Source organism: Camelus bactrianus, chromosome 11 (genome assembly GCF_048773025.1).
Source record: "Camelus bactrianus isolate YW-2024 breed Bactrian camel chromosome 11, ASM4877302v1, whole genome shotgun sequence".
Lineage (NCBI taxonomy): Eukaryota > Metazoa > Chordata > Mammalia > Artiodactyla > Camelidae > Camelus > Camelus bactrianus.
In genome coordinates, this window is record NC_133549.1 from 81068304 (window position 1) to 81083788 (window position 15485).

A 15485-nucleotide genomic window follows, 5' to 3' on the forward strand; every position below is an offset into this window, starting at 1 on the left:
TTCCACATCCAAACATAGATCATCCAGCTGTTTTTGCTTCCCAGACGTGGTCTAGGCATAAGGTATATTAATGGGAGGTAAGTTTTCCTGCCTTCATGGAACATCTGAAAAGGTCAACCAGGTTGTGTTAACTGGCCTTGTAACCTATTTTCCGTAGCAAAAGATGACGTGTGGAGAAAATTCATCACTATATTTTGTACTCTTTGTAGAGATGCATTCTAGGTGTGTTATACACATGAAGAGGATATTTGACCTTGTCTTAATGACCTGAAAGATACTTTGAGTCCCCTGTTTTGACCCTGTCAATTTGCTCATAGACATACAAGTGTGCAGAGTGATTGGAATTGTACGGAGGAACATGATTATCCAATATATAACACCTGGACAACAGGGCAATTCTGGAATGTTCAAGGGTATTTGCTTAGAATTCTTTTATGAATTTAGTGAGAAATAATGCAAACTATTAGTCTTTGATGCAGTGTATAATGAATATTATGGGAGAAGTTGTTAGAGGCTAAAACTTTACTTCTGCAAAGTTTGATCTAGGAAAACTAGACTTGGCAGAAACAGTCACTACAAAAAAAGTGACAGAGTTATAATCAGGAAAGTTTGAGGCGGACAAAAAGCTGAATTCCAAATGAAATATTTACTTAGACATATTTGTATTTATACATACAAAGCCTAACCAAGAAAATTATAATATAATTTAAAATAAAAATTGGAAGTCCCATGAGCCTTCCTCACACCCCTTCTTTGAGGGTGGAGGGTAGGCTGTGGGCATAAACCTTCACTCCACATTAGCGAGCAAAAGCAAACAAAAGTGTGTGTTAATGCAAACAAAACCGTTATTTCTTATTCCTCCTGCTCTCCCTTCGTTTGCTAGCTTTGGGTAAGGAAGTATTTTCGTTGTTTTGTTTTTGTTTTTACCCCCTCCAAGTTCAGTTATCATAATGCCGGACCGAACTCCGTCTCCCTTCCAAAACACGAATATATGCGATCAGGCCCGGGGGTCACTAAAGGACGGCGCCGCGGTAGTGGAAGTCTGTGCTCTTCCTCGCCCGGGTTGGTGTGGGCGCGTCGGCTCTCGCCTCCGCACCGCCACCCGTGAGGTGGAAGCGCGGAAGGACCTCGCCGCCGCCGCCGCCGCCGCCGCCACCGCCGCCACCGCCGCCGCCGCCGCCGCCACCGCCGCCACCACCACCGCCAACACCAGCCTGAGCACTCTGTCGTCGCCGAGCAACGCCTCCGCCCCAACCCGGGCGAGCACGTGACGCATGCGTCACGTGACGGGCCGGTCGGCGTCCTCCCGCGGAGGGGTGTAAACAGGCGCCGCGGCGGCCGAGCTGCTGCCCTGCTGCGTCCGCGTCTCCGGCATGCTGCAGGCGGGCGGAGGCGGCCCCGCCGCGAGCTCGGCGCCCACCTGAGACAACTCCGGCGGCCTCGGGTCCGGCGCAGCCCGTGCCGCGCGCGGCCGTCGCTGCCGGCCGCCGACGAGGCCGGCCGAGCCCCCCGGCCCCGGCAGGGGGTGTGGCTGTTGGCTGTGCGGTCCGCGACAGGTGGGCTGGACGGAGGTGGCCGCCCAGGCCCGGGCTCCGCACCGCCCCGCCGCGGAGCCGGCGGAAAGGCGGCAGCGCCCCGGGGCCGTGGGCTCTTCCGCCCCGGTGCTCGAGGCTGCCCTTGGAGCTGGGCCGAGCGGGGGCCGCAGGCGCCGCCGGGCGCTGAGGGCCCCGGGCTGCCAGCGTGGAGTCCTAGTTGAAGTCCTGCCCACGACGGGCTGTGAGACCTTGGGCAAGTCAGCCCTCCCCTTGGCCCGAGTTTCCACAGCTGTAAAATGAAAGTCTGGACTAGGCGGTTTGTGAGGACCTTCCCCTTCTGACGTGTGTGATCGCGAGAGAGATCTGCATACACTGGAAGCTGCCAGAGGGAAGAAATCACAGGTAGATATTTAATCCTTTAATTGCTGACTTTCCGTGTGTCTTTGATTTTTCCATCTGACACGATTCAGTTGTTCACTGGGGTGAAAGTTTTTTGTAGAAACTCATTAGAGAAAGTCATGATGTTTTATGTTACTAGTTTTTTTTTTTTTTGAGCTTTAAAAAATGCAACGGAGCCTTCATACTTAAAACCTTATTTGGAAGCCCAATTTGTCAAAAACAAAAACAAAAACCGAAAACCTTTCCCTGCCTCATGATCTTCCTCCCCCTCCCCCCCACTGCCTCTAAGGGCCTCCAGAGATCGCAGGTTGAGAAGTGCTGTTAGAGAGTGTTTCGTGTATTTGTTAATTTGATAGGATCCGGAAGGTGAATCTTTTGCATATGTGAAGTTTTCTATGATTTTTCCTTTGATTATGTCCGACTGTATATCGTGTAGTTAGAGAGACAGTATATGCCATAAGGAAGTAGGCCCCCAAATTTCCTAGAAAGACCTTTATTTTTCCATCTTTTCTTGCATCCCAGTCCCGGGGAAGTAAATGTGTTTGTAATAGTGAGACTTCGTGCCTCATTGCTGGTTTAGCTGTTCAGGCACAGAATGGGAGTGGAAGGCTTTTTGCAAGACTTTTATTTGAGGCCAAGTGAATGCATTAGGGCATTTCCTCTGAAAACTAGGAAAGATGGGAGAGTGTATGATCTAAAATACTTATAGAACCATGGAATAATATGAAAATAATGTGCAAATATTGAAACTGGAGCAGGAGAGTTTTGGATTGTGAGAGAACTAGGTTTGGGAGAAAAGGAGGTCCTGTTTTCTGTAATGAGTGAACATAAACAGAATTTGAAGTTGGTGGTGTACAGGCAAAAAGATTATCAGGAGGATTTTTTTCTTTTTTAGAGAAATGCATAGATTCCTAATTGTTGGTTTTGAAGACTAGAGTTAATAAGTTTACTAAAATTCACAGTTTGATATTAAAATAGGAAAGCCCTACCCCTTGACAGCTTTGTATGCTTGGTTCTCCTGTGAGGTGAGTGAAAATCCGAGGTCTAATAGACTGAGTGGAACCCAGGGTGACTGTAGCAGAGTGTTTTCTCTTTTCAAAGCAAACTCACTTCCTTGATCTTTGGTTTAGGTTCGGGCAAGTCACTTCCCTTCTTCAGATCTCAGTTTCTGCTACAGATTGAGGACACTGGATTGATTTTGGCTTCCCTTGGGGTTGCCAGATAAAATACAGGACACTCGGTTAAATTTGAACTTTAGCAAACAGTGAAAAAGGTTTTAGTATAAATATTGTATAGGTCATGCTTTACTGCTTTATCTGAAATTTAAGTTTAACTGGGCCTACTTTTTAAAAAAAAATTTAAGTTGTTGTTTAGGGCGGGGTAATTAGGTTTACTTACTTGTTTTTTAACAGAGGCACTGGGGATTGAACCCAGGACCTCATTTATGCTAAGCAAGTACTCTACCACTGAGCTATACCCTTCTCCAGGCCTACTGTGTTTTTATTTGCTAAATCTGGCAACCCTAGCTCCAGCATTTTTGTCTTCTTTAAAATAGCTCCAGGAAGATATTACAGATGCATAGATGGGATGAATTGATTCACCCAGTCAAGACCCCTTGTTTGTTATCAGTAGCAGTGTCTAGTTCTTGAAGCATAGCCTTCATTTGTGATCTCCCCCCTCCCCAGCCCACAAATAGCAGTTCCTTTTTTGCTATAATCATACAATATTTAGGTTTATACTTTTGGTGGTTACACATTTAATAATTGAAAGAAAAAAATTGCCAAACTTTATAAAAGTAGAAAATTTGGGTCATGAAATGGCATATACTATTTTTTTTTCTATAAAAGATACTTTACAACCCTCCTTGTTCTTCAGTTATATGATTGACTTCAAGACATTTTCTAAAGGAGTGGACTGTTCTGATGGTAAATAATCCTTCAGGAATTTCTTAGGCCTTTTGCTTTGGCCACCTGTGAATATAGAAATGACCAGTATATACAGTATAAACATTTGTCAATCCTGTCTTTGTTATATTTTGAAGATTTTCAATGTTGAAATTCTTTCTCAAGGAGTGTAATTTTTAATTCTTCAGTTTTGAGGTTTTCTTTTCTTTTCTTTTTCTTTTTCTTTTTTTAAGTAGGCCCGATCTAGTTTTTTTTGCTCAGCTCACTCTGCAATTCCTGAACTTTCGAATTCATTTATTCATTTAACAAATCAGCAAAAAACCTGAGTGCCTTCTGTGAGCGAGGATGATGTGATCAGTATTCTAGTTCTTCAGGTGCTTCTTCTGATAGAGGAGTTAAGTCACATGCAATCCAGGGATAATGTGATGAAGGCCTTGCAGTGATAGAACTGCTGTGGAAATTAAAAAAAGGATCAGTCCCTTTCAGGTTGAGACATGGAATAGCAGAACTTCCTGGAGGAGGTGGTGTTTAATCCAGGGCATGGTGGTTTAGGTGGGGCCAGGAAGATAGGCTTGCAGAAAGATGGGAAGAAGCAGGAAAGGGCAGGTGAGTCCATCTTCTTAGTTCCACAAAGCATACACTTTGTTGGATTGAAAATAATTGATAATATTGTTTACGTGCAATTTTTGATTCACTATGATACTCCTCAGTATCATATCAAATTAAGTTTATTGCTGTGGAACTGCTTCACTGTATATCTATATTAGAAGGACCTTCAGGTGTCAGTATAGCTCTTGGAAAGATGTTTATGTCATATGTCATACATACAAAAATGTGTAATTTGCATACATAAAACTCAAAAAATAGACTTTTACTATAGCACTGAAGCTTGTGTGCCCCTGCCTGATTGTACTCCCTCTTCCTTCCCATCAAAAGTAACAACCATACTGAATTCTGTGCCTACCATTTCTTTGCTTTTCTTGATAATTTTACTTTATGTTTATACACCGTTCCAAAACATTGTTTAGTTTTGCATATTTTTAAACTTTAGGTAAATGGTATCATGCTATGTAGATTTTTTCTGTGACTTTTTTCCACTTATAATTAGGTTACGTGTTTCATTCATGTTGATTTTTTCCGAAGGTTCCATCCATGTTGGTTTTTTCCAAGTGTAAGAGTTTCCATTTTCCTGAGGTAAACACCTAGGATTGGTTTCTCCTTGTCAGATGTGTGTATATGTAATTTTACTAAATATTGCCAAATTACTTTCCCATGTTGTTGTGCTATTTTACTCTTCTACCAGCAGCATATGGGTTTCTTTTGGTATCCTGTCTACATGCTCCCCAGTGTTCGGTATGAGCAAATCATTTATCTAATAAGTAGTAGTGGATTTCTTTTTAGGATGATGAAATATTCTAAAATTGATTGTGGTGATGGTTGCATAACTTTGTGACTATGCCAAAAGCCGTTGAATTGTACACCTAAAAAAAGCCATTGGTGGAAGGAAGGAAATGAAAAAACAAACAAACAAGAGGCCATGTTGTGAACAGCCCTTTGGAGAATCCCACGTGCTGAGGATCCAAGACTTGCTCACAGCCACATGAGTGAGCTTGGAAGCAAATCCTGCTTCCCCATCCTGTACACAGAGCCAAGCCTTCAGGTGATCCTACAGCTTGATTGCAACCTTATGATAAATCATGAGTCAGAGGTACCTAGCTAAGCTGTGCCTAGATTCCTGACCCATAGTAACTGTGAGATTTAAAACACTGTTGTTATAGCTCACTGAGTTCTGGGGTAATTTGTTATGTACAATAAGTAGCTAATACATGGGCAGTAACATTGCATTTTGTGTTGCCTTTAATTTTGGTAGTGTGAAAGCCACAATGGTTAAATTCATAAACTATAATTGACTTTTTAAATCCTCTTGTAAATACAACTTGAGACTAGTAGGTAGTAATGCATTTCTTGAACTATCCTCTAAATTATTGGGGTGGGGGTTATGTTTAGAATAGTTTAAATTTGTCTTATTACAATATAAAAATGTGTAATCTCTGTGTGATGCATTATGAATTGTTATCAACAAGGACAGGCCACTTCCAGACAAGTAGAGCAGTACAGAATGTTTATCGTATTGTCATGATCTTTTGGTAACTGTTTTATATTTGAAAGTTATGGATGATATTAATATATCTTAGGTAGATTTATTTTATTACTTATGGCTTTAGTAAAGGCACTCAAAAAATAATTATTGAGGCAAAACTGGAGTTTCCTAGAAGGCAGCCTCTTACTGGCATCATATGAAAGGAAGTTTAAGAAGATTTTTGTTCTTTTCCTTTGAATTTTCTGTATTTTAATTGAAGAAAGGTTATATGATTGTATGATAAAGAACTCAAATTGAGTTTTAAAAGTTTATTTTGAGAAATGAATACATTTCCAAAGTTTTTAAGGTTTTTCTCTGTCCTTTGTTTTTGTTACTTTTTAAAAAATGTAAAAGATGTATATTTATTAACATACAAAGATATCTGAGATATTACGTGAGAAATGTAGACCATAGAAGTTTTCTCTTAAAAGTTTTATACTTTTAGTTCAAACATGTAGATCTGTGATCTATTTTTGAGGGTTGATGCCATGTGTGGTGCGAGGTATGGGTTTAGGTTCATTATTTTCCTTTATGGATACACAGTTTTTTTGGTATTATTCGTTGGAAAGATTACCTTATTCTCATTGAATTCCTCTGTCCTTTGCCCATTGAATTGCAATGGCATTTTTTTGGAAATCACCTGATGATGTATGTGTTGTCTGTATCTGGACTCTGTCTCCTTTTGATTTGTATGTCTGTCCTTATGTCAACACCATACTGTGTCCTGCTGTGGCTTTATGTATGGTTTGAAATTGGTTAGTATAAATTCTCCAACTTTGTTCTTTATTTTCAAAACTGTTTCAGATGCTTTAGGTTTTTTTGGTATTTTCATTAATATTTTAAAATCAGTTGTTCCTATACACTAATAATGAAATATCAGAAAAAGAAGTTAAGGAAGTAATCCCATTTACCATCACATCAAAGAAGAATGAAATACTTAGGAATAAATCTACCTAAGAAGGCAAAGGACCTATACTCTGAAAACTATAAGACACTGATGAAAGAAATTGAAGATGACACAAGCAGATTTAAAGATATTCTGTGTTCTTGAATGGGAAGAATGATACTGTTAAAATGGCCATACTAGCCAAGGCAGTCTACAGATTGAGTGCAATCCCTATTAAATTACCAACGGAATTTTTCACAGAACTGGAACAGAAATTTTTTTAATTTGTATGGAAATACAAAAGACCCCAAATAGTCAAAACAATCTTGAGAAAGAGAAATGGAGCTGGAGGAATCAAGACTTCAAACTACACTACAAAGTTACAGTATGGTACTGTATGGTTCTGGCACAAAAACAAACATATAGATCAATGAAACAGGTTAGAAAGTCCAGAAATAAACCCACACACTTATGGTCAATTAATCTATGACAAAGGAGGCAAGAATATATAATGGGGAAAAGAGAGTCTCTTCGATAAGTGGTGCTGGGAAACTGTACAGCTACATGTAAAAGACTGAAATTAGAATATTCTCTAACACCATATACAAAAATAAACGCAAATTGGATTAAAGACCTAAATGTAAGATTGGCTATGTAAAACTCCTAGAGGAAAACATAGGCAGAACGCTCTTTGACATAAATTGCAGCAATAGTTTTTTGGATCCATTTCCTAGAGTAGTGGAAATAAAAACAAAAATAAACAAATGGGACCTAATTAAGCAAAAGATTTTGCACAGCAAAGGAAACCATAAACAAAATGAAAAGACAGCCTGGAGAATGGGAGACAATATTTGCAGACAATGTGACTGACAAGGGATTAATTTCCAAAATATACAAACATCTTGAACAGTGCAGTATCAAAAAAACAAGCAACCCAATCAGAAAATGGGCAGAAGATCTAAATAGATACTTCTTCAAAGAAGACATCCAGATGGCCAACAGGCACAAGAAAAGATACTCAACATCACTAATTATTTGTGAAATCTGAATTAGAATTACAATGAGATGTCACCTCACACCAGTCAGAATGGCCATCATCAAAAAGTCTACAAATAATGTTGGAGAGGATGTGGAGGAAAGGAACCATCCTACATTGCTGGTAGGAATGTAGTTTGGTGCAGCCATTATGGAAAACAGTATGAAGATTCCTCAAGAAACTAAAAATAGACTTACCATATGTTCCAGCAGTCCCACTCCTGGGCACATATCCAGAAGGAACTCTAATTTGAAAAGATACATGCACCTCAGTGTTCACAGCAGCAGTATTTACAATAGCCAAGACATGGAAGCAACCTGAATATCCATTGACAGATGACTGGATAAAGAAGTTGTGGTATATGTATTTACAATGGAATACTACTCAGCCATAAAGTGGAATGAAATAATGTCTTTGGCAGTAACATGGTTGGATCTAGAGATTATCATACTAAATGAAGGAAGTCAGAGAAAGACAGATATCATATGATATCACTTACATATGAAGTCTAAAAAATAACACAAACTTATTTGCAAAATAGAGACTCACAGACATAGAAAACAAACTTATGGTTACAGGGTACAGGGAGGGGAGGGAGGGATAAATTGGGAGTTTGGGATTGGCAGATACAAACTACTATGTACAAAATAGATAAACAGCAAGGTCCTACTATACAGCACAGGGAACTGTATTCAGTGACTTCCATTTTGTTTAATTTTTAAATTTCTTGCAACATTTTTTTTAGTTTTTGGTGTACAGGTCTCATGTATTTTTTTCACATTTATATCCATATTTTATGGGTTTTGATGTTAAAAGTGGAATAAAAAAGGTAATTTCTACGAGTATATGTATGTATGTGCATGACTGGAACAGTGTGCTGAACACCACAAATTGACACATTGTAACTGACTACTTAAAAAGTAATTTCCACTTGTTCATTGCTAATATGTAGAAACGCAGTTAGTTTTGTTTATTGCCTTTGCATCTTGTAGCATTTCTAAATTCACTTAATACTTTTAATAATCTTTTGGTTAGTTTTTTAGGATTTTCTACACATACAATAATTGAATAAAGACAATTTTAGCAATTCATTTCCAGTCAGTGTTCCTTGCCTTCCCTTCTTCCCTCCTTTTCTCTCTTTCCCTTTTTTCCTAATTGCACTGGTTAGGACCTCAAGTCCAAAATGATGATAGAAATGGTAGTCAGACATTCATGTTTTGTTCCCAGACTGAGGGGGAAAACATTGACTCCTATACATGATACCAAATAAAATAAAATAAAAATAAAAATTTTTAAATGTTAAATTAGACTTAATAAAAATTAAAAACTAATGTACTTTAAAAAAACACCTAAGAAAAAGAAGACATACACTACAGATTGGGAGCAGACATTTGTAATTCATATATCTGACTAAGGACCTTTATCCAGTGTGTATAAAGGACCTCTGTACTCAGTAATAAGATGGCAGACAATCCCCAAATTACAAAATTGGTAAAATATTTGCATAGATACTTCACAAAGGAAGATACTTGAATTTCTGATAGGTACATTAAAAATTCTCAATATATTTGAGTATCTCAGTATATGGAAATGCAAACCAAAATCATAAACAACTATTTGCCTACAAGAATGGTTAAAGTTGACAACACTGACAGTAAGTGTTGGTGAGGATATAGAGCAACTGGAACTTACATAAATTACTAGTAGGAATGCATAGCGATACAGACACTTTGGAAAACACTTTGACAGTTTTACTTAAACATAAACATAATGTACTTAAACATACACATAATGTATGTTTACTTAAACATAACGCATAATGTATGGCCCAGTAATTCTACTCCTGGTCATAAAATAAAAACTTATATAACAAATGGCTTAACATATCAGTGTTCAGAGATCCAAACTGCAAATAGCCCAGATGTCTATTGCGTATACAGTGGAGTGTTACGTGACAGTATAAAGGGAACTACTGATACTGTAAACTCAGTGCTGACCAAAAGGCTGACACAGAAGAATACATACTGTATAATTCCATTTACATTGATCCTAAGCCAGCAAAACTAATCTGAAATAAAGCAGATTAGTGATTGCTTGTGGTCAGAAGTGAGGAAATTGGCTGTAGGGGTGCAGGTGGAAACTTCTTGTGGTGATGAAAATGTTCTGTCTGAATTTTGATTGGGTAGTTGTTATACTACATAGACTTGTCAAAACTTTTCCAACATTACACTTAACGTGGGTACATTTTATGTAAATTGTAACTCAGTACAGCTGATTTTTTAAAACAGGAATCTAAACAGTGTTTACGGAATAAGCATTTATGTGTGTGTGTGTATGTAGTGATTTTATGTAAAATAGTTAAATGTATAAACACATGTATATGAAATGTCCAGAAGGATGTTCAGCAAATTGTTAATGATTTTGTGTAGATAGTGGGATTTTAGGTGATTAAAAAATGATTGAAGTTTTATTTATTATTTGAATTATTTTTTTCCAATGGACATGTCTTGACAAAAGAAAAGGGGGGAAGAAAGATTTTTTTGTCATGTAGATGATTTATTCCTAGATTTTTTCATATTCTAAATACTGAATAAACATTGCAATAATTATAAAATATGTTTAGAATTTAGATACTGTTACTCTGTAGTCACTGCCAGTTAAGAACAAAACCTTGCATAACCTTTGATGCTACTTGGTGTCCCCTCTCTCATCCCATTCTCTTACCTCCCCACAAACATAACTGCTACCCTAAGATTTGTGTTTATTTCTTTTTTTTAAGTTTTTTTTTTACCACATTTGCATCTCTAAGCTGCCTTGTTTCTATCCATGTACTGTTGAATTTAATAACTAGAATTTTACTGAGTGTACGCTTTTGTCACTTGCTTTCTTAACCTACATATTATGAGTCTTGAGACTCAGCCATATTTTTATACACGACTCTAGTTCATTGATGTTGCATAGTTGTGTAATACGAATATTCAACCATTGTACCTTTGAACTCTTGATGAATAATTGTTTTTTTTTTAATGAGCAGTGGTGATGTTATCATTTTGTCTGTGTTTCCTGGTGCACATAGGCAGGACTTTCTCTGGGTACGTGGTTACTCCTAAACATAGATGCTAGGTTGTAGGGTAATCCATTTCTTCAACTTTTCTAAAAGTATTTGTTTTTTATTGACCTGTAACAAACCACCACAAACTTAGAGGCTTAAAATAACTTACATTTTTCTCTCATAATTTTATAGGTTAGAGTTGAGGTAGGCTTGCCTGGATTATCTACTCTGGGTCTTACAGGGCTGAAATCAAGTTGGGTACATTTATTCATAATTTATTCAACTCCTTGCCTATTAGTAGATATATAGTATGCTTTGATTTTTCTCCCTTTTAACAGTGTTGCAGTGACCATTCTTATGTATATATCTTTGAACATTTGTGGGCATACTTGTAAAGAGTCCTAAGAGTGGAATTGTCTGGTCAAAGGGGATTTAAATTGGATAGTGGCAATGGTCGTCCCAATTTTTATTTCAATCTGCATTTCCCCTGATAATGTTTACCGTTTGCCCATTTCCTTGCCCATATTATATATTACCAATCTTTTTTCTTTTTCCATATTTTAAAGTTAATGTTTAAATTTTTATCAGAATAATACTTGGATACTGTTTAAAAGTAGTGAACATAAAGGCTTACAATGAAAAATAGAGGCAACTTATGTTTTCTTGTCTCTTATTGTGGTTACCTCCATAGTTCTAAACTTAATGCTTAACTGTTATTGATTTATCAACCTTAAGTATTATGTGTTGCCTCCCTGTTTTGAGGATTTAGGCATCTTGAATTCCTCACTTACCATTTCTCCACTCCAACTATGGCTATAGCCCTATTTTAATTGAAATCTATAGTCAGTGTTTAGTCAGTGACTATTTAACTATTGTTCAACTCTAGAGTCAAGTTGTAGTCTGTGATAACGTTTCCTTTATGTATCTTTTAAAAGTTATATTATCTCATTTTTTCCCCTATATACCTTTTATATACAAATTCTTAATTTTTGCCAGATGTTCTATCATATTGTGTACAGTATCATATTTTCTGTCAGGCTGTACTTTTAAGGATGGTTTTCCTCCCAAAGCCTTCCATCATCCTCTTTAATGTGAGTCTGAATTCTCTAGATTTGTTGCTCAGTCAGTGTGGGGGACCTTTTCTATGGGCTGTTGAGTTTCTTCAGAGAATCATTTGTTCTCCCACTGTGTATTAATCTTGGTGGTTTAAGACTAAACTTGGTAGTTTTGCTCCTCAAGGTGTATTCCATGGATCATCTGCATGGGTATCATCTGGGTGCTTGTTAGAAATGTTGATTAGGCTTTGGCTTAAGGACATGTTGTGGCTGGTTTGATCTTCTATCCAGACCACTAGGACTTTCCCCATATCAGCAGTAAGGATGTTTTGCTACCTTACCTTTCATGTGTTCACTGGAGTAGCACTTTTCATTTCCTACAAGAGCTTTTCCTTTGCATTCATAACTTAGCTCACTGTTTGGCGCAAGAGGCCTAGCTTTCAGCCTGTCTTGGCTTTCAAGATGCCTTCCTCACTAAGCTTAATCTTTTGTAGCTTTTCATCTAAAGTCAGAGTCTTACTTTCACTAGAAATTTTTTTTCACTTGAGGGTTATTAATTTTCTTAATTTCAGTATTGTTGTGTCTTAGGGAATAGGGTGGCCTGAGGAAAGGGAGAGGGATGGGAACTGCTGGTCGGTGGAGCAGTCAGAACACACACAACTTTTATTGATTAAGTTTGCCATCCCATATGGGCATGATTCACAGTGTCCTAAAACAATTAAAATAGTAACATCAAAGATCATACTGATTTCAGATCACCATAACAAATGTAAGAATAGTGAAAAAGTTTGAAATATTGTAAGAATTACCAAAATGTAACACAGAGACACAAAGGGAGCAAATGCTGTTGGAGAAATGGTACCAATAGACTTGCTCGACGCAGGGTGCAACACACCTTCAGTTTGTGAAAGATGCAGTTTCTCCAAAGTGCAATGAAGTGAAGAGCAAAATGCGGTGTGCCTGTACAGGACCTCTAAGTGAGGCCTGGCTGTCTTACCAGCTCCATATTAGCCTTTTTTGATCAAGTGAATTAAGAAGACATATTATTTATTACCCCCACCTCTGAAAGTGTTAAACAAGAGCACAACATGGTTAGTAAACGATTCCGTTTGGAAGGTGAAGCATAGAGACACAGTAGTTACTCTTGTGTAGCAGTTCTTTAATGTTTATGGACAGATACTATAAAGGAAGTTTCTCTTCTGTGAAAGGGAAGGATGTTTGTTGATTAGACTCTGATTTTGTTCCCTGGGAGAAACACTTAACATCCTTTTTTCTCCTTGGCTCCAGAGATCATCCTTCAGAGTTCTTCTTTTTCCATTATTTTACTTGGCACCATCCCACATCCAAAATTGATACTGGGAGCATGCTTTCTTGGACATCGTGAAGTTGGCCTGTTTGTAGAAAGTTGGACTCCCAGAGATTGTTTTTAGATCCTAAATGGTCAGATGTTCTAAATCTGAGCTTGTGGTTTTTCTGCCAATACATTTCCTACAGAAACTTAGCAGACTCCTTATCCACTTGCTTCCAGTCAATTCAGCGTACCAATAACCAAACTTATTTTTTTATCTTTTCTAGACACAGCCAGCAGTAACCACACAATATGAAGTTTCATTTATCAGTTTTCCCCATAGAATTTTAAAGTCATCACGTGCATGGCTTGTCTTCTAAGTTGGAGCCATCAACAGATTTTGGAAATGTTTTTCTACTGCATATGGTGGATCATCATCTTTTCATTCTCTGATATGAAATTCCTCATTGCTTGTAGAGTGGTTACTGAGAAAATGTGACTTGTTCATGTTTATGTTCATGTTTACCCACTTCTGGTAGCACTTTCTGTTGGGGAGGTGGCCAAGGGACCAGTTGTTTTATTTGTAGACTTTTATCTCTGTTTTTTAGCCAGCAGTTTACTACCACTGTAACCTGAGGCCTGAGCCCCTGGGCATCCTATAGGAAAATTAGCTCATTTTGTATCTTTATCCATTATTTCACATACTTTTTATTGTGGCTTTCTCCACATTGCTAAACTCATTGCTATTGCCATTTTTTTCTGTCTTTAGAAAACAGTTGAAATCTGTTTTGTCTGCTTGAGTACCCTCTCTTCGTTTGTGGCCTTGTGATTTATATCTTTTTTTTTTTTCATTTTTTCAAAATTTAATTTTTCTGTTTGAGGTAACTGTAGGTTCTTATGCAATTATAAGAACTTACGTAGAGGGATCTCATTTAATCTTTGTCCAATTTCTCCCAGAAGTTAACACCTTGCAAAATTTTAGTACAATATTACAACTAGGATATTGACATCTTTATAGTCAAGATGCAAAATATGTCTGTCACCACAAGGATTTCCTCATGCTGCTCTTTTATAGCTACACCCACTTCTCCCTGCTCCCACTGCCTTCTTAACCCCTGGCACTAATCTGTTCTGTCATTTCTATAATTTTGTCTTTTCCAGTATATTATATAAATGGAATCATATGTGACCTTTCTGGTTTAGTTTTTTCCACTCGGCATGATTCTCTGAAGATTCATCCTGATTGTTACATGCCCAAATAGTCTTTTTTTATTCCGTTTTTTTTTTTTCAATTGCTGAGTAGTTTTCTATGATACGAATGTACCATAATTTGTTCAGTCATTCACTTACCAAAGAACATCTAGTTGAATAAGGCTGTTAAAACATTTGTGTGCAGGTTTTTGTGTAACTGTATGAGTTTATTTCCCTGGTATAAAAGAACTGGAGTGCAATTGCTGGGTGGTATGATATTTGCATGTTTTGAAGAAATTGCCCAAGTGTTTTCCAGGGTGGATGTACCATTTTACATTCTTACCAATAATATAAGTGTGATTCAGTTTCTCCTCATCCTTGCCCACATGTTGGTGTTGGCACCAGTTTTTATTTTAGTCATTCTGTTGGTATGTAGTGATACTTCATTGTAACGTTAATTTGCATTTCCCTAATGGCTAATAAGGTTGAACATATTTTCATGTGTTTATTTGCCACTTGTATATTCTCTCAGTGAAAGTCTCTTCATGTCTTTTGCCCATTTCCTAATTGGATTTTTCTTTTTTTATTGCTGGTGAGAGTTCCTTATATATCCTAGATACTAGTCCTTTGTCAGATATGTGGTTTGCAAATATTTTCTCCCACTCTGTAGCTTTCCTTTTTGTTGTTTGAAGAAAAAAAGCTTTTATATTTATTATATTGTATATTTATGAAGTCCAATTTGTAAATTTTTCCAGTTGGGGATCATGCCTTTGGTATCAAGTCTAGGGACTCTTAAGTCCTAAATCCTAAAGATTGAGTTTTATGCTTCCCCCCACCCCCAAATGGTTTATCATTTAAGCTTATACATTTAAGTTCATGAACTGCTTTGAGTTAACTTTTGTATAAGGTGTTGAAATTTCATTCAAGGTTCATTTATTTTTTCCGTATTGCTCTGGCATTATTTGTTGAAAAGTAATCTTTCCTCTATTGAATTGCTTT

The 15485-nt window shown here is 37.5% G+C and overlaps 1 protein-coding gene across 3 annotated transcripts in view; it reads left to right on the top strand.

Moving 5' to 3' along the window:
- Nucleotides 1-1338: 1338 nt before the first annotated feature.
- MARCHF8 (membrane associated ring-CH-type finger 8) overlaps nucleotides 1339-15485 on the top strand; it is a 128999-nt gene continuing 114852 nt past the window's right edge. The window contains exon 1 of one of the 3 annotated variants that reach the window (XM_010963520.3): nucleotides 1339-1937. The gene's annotated coding sequence lies outside the window, so the exon portion shown is untranslated. The remainder of the gene's footprint in view (nucleotides 1938-15485) is intronic. The other 2 variants (XM_045523041.2, XM_045523040.2) reach the window with 2 other exon arrangements.